The sequence below is a fragment of the Chrysochloris asiatica genome, unplaced genomic scaffold (assembly GCF_000296735.1).
Source record: "Chrysochloris asiatica unplaced genomic scaffold, ChrAsi1.0 scaffold00043, whole genome shotgun sequence".
NCBI classification, from domain to species: domain Eukaryota; kingdom Metazoa; phylum Chordata; class Mammalia; order Afrosoricida; family Chrysochloridae; genus Chrysochloris; species Chrysochloris asiatica.
Window position 1 is genome coordinate 707,379 of NW_006408561.1, and position 5,842 is coordinate 713,220.

The 5,842-nt window shown below is 35.6% G+C and overlaps 1 protein-coding gene across 1 annotated transcript in view; it reads left to right on the forward strand.

The window, feature by feature from the left end:
- RSRC1 (arginine/serine-rich coiled-coil 1) overlaps nucleotides 1-5,842 on the forward strand; it is a 534,244-nt gene that overhangs the window by 227,300 nt on the left and 301,102 nt on the right. The window lies entirely within an intron of this gene.

The following is a 5,842-nucleotide window of genomic DNA, read 5'->3' on the forward strand; positions in this document are numbered from 1 at the left end:
GTCTCATCTTTCTCCCGTGGAGCAGCTGGTAGTTTCGAACTGCTGACCTAGTCTTCCATACTTCAGACATATTGTCAGGAGGGACCAGTAGGTGGAGACGGATATCATGTTTGGTAAGGTGGAGGGTCAGAGAAAAAGAGAAAGACCCCCAAAGAGATGGATTGGCCAAGTGGCAGCATCAATGGAGTGAAGTATCACAACAGCAGCGAGGTTGTCCCAAGATCAGGCAGTGTTTCATTCTTTTGTGCATAAGGTCGCTATGAGTTGGTTCCGACTCGATGGCACCTAACACCACCACTAACAACAACATGGACATGGCACCCCTCTTGTCAACATGGTAATGTGGTTTGTAAGAAAAATTTCCACTCGTGTCTCTCTACTAATATGCAGTATGCCTCTGTGCCACCCATTGCCCTCTGCCTTCAAAGTAGACTGCAAAAGTTCATGATGGCCATGCCATGCCTGGCTGGGTAGCACATACTACCTGTCTCCTTTTTATCTTCCTCATCATCTGTTCAGCTGTTTCTCCCATGAAGTGTAGTCTATTGCTGGCCATGACTGCTTTCGCAGGTTTGGAGCAGGATTCACCTGAATCTAGGTACCTGGCATTGGAGCAGATAGCTTCCAATTCACTTTGACAGGTCTCAGAACTGCACTGCTCACTACCGTGTAACTCTGCTGGGAGAGTGGGAGCTTTGTGGAAGGTGTACATGGTTGGGAACTGGACATGCCTCTGACCACCAGCAGAGTATGAGGAACAAGAAAAGAAACATACCTTTATCTCTGCAAGTCACCAGTATGTCTCTGCAATACCCATACACTGTAGAGCCAGTCAAAAAGGTTTAAGATGTCTGTGCAGCATTTGGATGATTGGCACAGGTCACCAGTCTGTGTGTTTCAGCTTTTCCTGCTAGTAAGCATGTAGTCCACTTCTCTTCCCCTTTATCTGAAGTCCAGGTTTCCAAGACTATCATCTGCATCTATTTCATTTAGTTTTCCATATCTTTGTTATAGGGAGTCTGTGTAGCATTTCTGCATCCGCCATCTTGCCACCTATCACTGGCAATGGTTTGGGGTTTGATTGTTTTAAACAAAGAAAATATTTTCTCTGAGGCTTTTACTTTTCTTTCCAAAAATGGGTTAAACAACTTTGGGAAGCATGGGATTGAAACTTTGAAGATAATTTTATTTCCCATCTTAAAGAGACTTTCATTTGTGAAATAAATTGTTTTATTTGTTAGTTACACATCAGTTTCTGTGCTGGTGTGTATGTATGTACATAAATTTGGAAGTTTTAGAGTAAAGTTTTGGTGTCTGGAACTTTGGAAGTTCATTTTTTTCTGGCTAGATTTTCCTAATTGCAGAGATATACTTTTAAAGTATCAACTTTTTAATTTAACTTTTTAATGTAAAATTTATAATATTCCAGTGATTACTTTGTGAAGGTGAAAAATTCATGTATTATAAGGTAATAATAATTTGGGGGTTTTGTCACAATTTTGTGCAATTCAGATGCGTAAAATAAAATTTACATTTGTTAGAATCATGTCTTTTTGGAGTATGTGTTCATATGCTCGTATTATGTTTCAAGATTATAGAAAACTCACATTGTATTATTTCAAAAGCAAGATTTTTCTTTGCAAATAAGGTGTTCCTGTAATTTAAAAGTTGAATTTGTATACGCAGGGAATTTCATTGTCAGTTGTCAGTGTCAGTAACTGATAAAGGTCACTGTATTCATAATTTTAGGAAACTGGGTTGCTTGTGGGAACTCCTGTGCAGCTTTCCATAAAGCTTTTGTGCCAGGCTTGTGCTGTTCCTCAAACATTCTTCATCACAGTTCCAGTGGTTGATGTATAGTTGATGCCTCAGACTCCCTGCTGTGTTTGCTTAGAGCTAACCCCAGGGATCTAATGAGGGAAAGAGGCTGCAGGAAGGCAGCTTAAAGCTGAAAGATGAATCCCTTCTATCTCCTGAGTTAAGCGTGATCCTGGAACCCAGCAAAAGGAGTAGGTAGGATAGCCCAGTGATAGGATGACCCCAGTGCCCTCACTCTATATGGGCCCTGACTCACAATGGTAAGCTGGCAGTAGAATTGTGCTCTGCAGCTAGCTTTGTGTATGCAGGGTTCTTCAGGAATTTCTGGTGTTCTTATCAGTTGGTTTTAAATTTCACATTATAATAGTATGTTAATCACACATTATAATCTTGTGTTTCAGTTATAATTTATTGAGCATACAATAATACTATTACTTGATATATTTAGCATGTTTGCTACCAAGGGTTTCAAAAATTAGAATAATTGTTTAATGATATCATCATGGTCATGCAAACTGCTTTTCTGTAATATATTCAACATAAAACATTTGTGCTTTAGATATCCTAGTTTTGTGTAATAGTTTAGATTTTACAAAGACATTATGAAATATTTAAGTTCTTGATAATTTGCTCACAGTGACATTTTTTTTTTTAGGTACCATTTTTAAAATGTAAGTTTTAATGACCAGCTCTTTAATGATGTAAAACTTTTGTGATGTACTTTTCCATACATTTTGACTATTATCTGTTCATACTTCTTTTTAGGATAGGGATTGTTTTCACCTCTTTGAAGGTAAATGACTAGTCAGACCAGACTTGGAAGAATTGAAGGGACTTCTGCTACTATAGACAGGTTGTCAAGTTAGACTTTTCCCTAAGTGGAAAAAGGTGATCTGCATGTGTTGTGTGGCTTCATAAATTCATGTTTATTTTTAAATTTGAGTAGTCTTTGCAGTCAAACACAATTGTTTAAAAAGTACTTGAATAGTAGTATATAAACTAACTTTCAAAAAAGAAATGACTGTTTGGAAAGCATTGTAAACATTATTAATATTAAATATCTAGCTTTATTACTAATAATTAAGGAATTTTAAGAGGATTAAAAATCTTAGCTGAAGACTATAATTTACATAGAAAGTACAATAGCAATATTATATCTTGAATTGAAGAGGTAGGTGGATAAAGATTAATTTTTAATATTGCTAAACAGACCTGGATAATAAAGGGAAATTCATACACAGATGGTTCTTATAAATTTACACTTTAACATTGGATGTTTTTGAGCAGACTGAACACGCTTTAGTTTAAAGATGATCTAATTGTTTAGTGTAGTAGTAGTGATAGTTAAATGTTTTCTTTGATTGAAAGCCAAGAATTTTTTTCATGCAATGTCAATATTTTTGCATAGAGATTTATGCAGACATTTTTGTGTATGTGTGAAATTAGCCAACACCATGAAAATTGAAAAACTTCAGTAATGAATAACATTAAAAAGATATATTTAGTTAAATCTCATTTTTATTGAACTAGAAATAATCTTGAAAGGGTTTTTGTTTTTAAGTGGTCTTTTATAGGCATTGAAGTCACTGTAAGAACAGACAACAGAAGAAAAATATGGAATTTTAAGCACCTGTATTTCTTTCAAAGTATAGGTGAGAAACTTAGAAAGTCATACAAGTTTGTGAGATAAGAAGAAGGTTGGTTAAGATTAGTCTTTTGTATGGGAGAACATTATATTTGCATAGAATCATTTTAATAGAGATTTTTTGTTTAATGTGCATTGATAATTTTAAAAATGAAACTGGTTTTGTACTTTTCTCATACGCCAATTTTTTTAAATGGATTAAGGGCCTAAAGGAATAGAGGAAGTGAATGGACACTGATGTTTCAAAATATCTCATTTTGCCTAAAAGCAAGTACCGGCAGATAAATGCCCATAAAGGGATTTCTTTCTTAAGCCCCGTGGATTTTTCCTCGCACAACTTTTTGTGTGAGTTAGAAATGAAAACCATTCATCTAGTGCCCCAAAGAACGGCCTTATTGAATGGAATAACAGTGTAATGTACCATTGAAGGCAGGATTGAAAGTGATTATCTTGTTAACTCTTGACAGTTACCGCCAGCTTGAAATGGAACCGGCAGGCTTGATTTGCAAATGAATTAGAGCTTTTTCATTTTGTGCCAGGATCATCTTTTTATATTCTGATATGACAGATGCTATGTTCCAGGCTTTTGTTTTTCTTCACTTTTATACTTGCAAATAAAAAACAAAAGATTATGATAGTCATTTTATTTGCATCTTTTCTATTGGAGTTTATTCTTTGTTAGAAGTTTTTAATCTACATTTTTCAAAAATTTGTTTAAGACCAGTTTTGTTTTTGTCAGAATTACATTTGATTTGTTTAAGTACAGTAGTAATTGGGTGAAAAGAAAGACTTTACTGGCTTTCAAAAAATAGGAAATAGTTGCTACTAGAATATTGTAGTTAGGAAAAACTGAAAATTTTTTGGCTAAATTTGATGGAATTAGCTGTTTTTTTCTTGGTAAGTTTTTAGTTTCCTGTCATTTCAGACTTGTAGAGAAGTGTCAAGAATAGTACAAGAAACTTCCATTTTTGCTCTTTATCCAGATTTCCTTTTTGTTTACATTTTACACTTTAACCATTTAAATGCTTTTTAGTGTATATTTTTTAAAGAATAAGCACAATCTCTTATATAACGATAAGTTACTGGCTTCTGAGAATTCAGTTAAAAAAACAGTTGTTTTTATATTATTATAGTAAATGTGCAGATGTTTGTCTTCACTGTCATAATGCTTCTGTTTACATTTTTTAATATTATAAGTTACATATGACAATTTTAGTGTACTGTTTATGTGTTCTTATATATGCTTCTTATTAACTTGAAACCCTTTTACCTCCCTAGTCCAAACTTTTTATTGTTGTTTTGTTTTTGTGCTGTCAAGTCGGTTCTGACTCATAGCAACCCTGTGCAGGGTTTACAAGTCTGTAAATCTTTGGAGAATTACTTTTAATATTGAATATTGAAAGTAGTAGTTAATATACTGCCAAGCTAAGTAGCCATTAATAATTAGGCATTTTCTATCCAAAAATATTTTTATTTATACACCTACACACGCCTACTGGTCATTGTTGTTGTTTTTAGGTGCCATCGAGTCGGTACCAACTCATAGAGACCCTATGCACAGCAGAACAAAACACTGCCCAATCTTGGGCCAACGTCACTACTGTTGCCACGCTTGAGTCCATCAATGATGCCACTTGGCCATTCCATCTCGTTGGGGGTCTTTCTCTTTTTCTCTCACCTTCCACCTTACCAAACATGATATCCTTCTGCAGTGATTGGTCCCTACTGACAATATGTCCAAAATATGAGAGACTAAGTTTGGCCATCCTGGCCTCCAAGGAGCACTCTGGCTGCACTTCTTCTAACAGGGACCTGTTTGTTCTTTTGGCAGCCCATGGCACTTTCAGTATTCTCCTCCAACACCATAACTCAAAAGCATCAATTCTTCTAGGGTCTTCCTTATTCACTGTCCGGCTTTCACATGCATATGAGGCTATTGAAAATACTGTTGCTTGGGTCAGGCGCACCTTAGTCCTCAAGTGGACATCTTTGCTCTTTGTCAAGGTCCTATGTTGGGGTCCAGCCTCGACAAGGAAGTGTGGGTGTCACGAAGAAGGGAGATCTGGCGGCGAAAGGGATAGAGAAAGAGAGAGACGAAATATATACAAAAAAGACAGACACACAGATACGATGCAAGCTGGCAGGTAGGCAGATCTGCAAACATATTGCCTAGCATTGCACTCAGAACTCACTCTACCTCAGTCTTTTATTCTCTTTTTTTAGGGAGGGATTTGTTACAAAGGAAGATTGTAATTCACAAAGGGAGGATGTAATTCTTTAGATAAGACAGGATATGGAACTGAAATGTGATTAATCATTCAAAACAGGACATAATGATTCACAAGAACAACTTTTAAAATATTTTCATAGTTTTTCTTA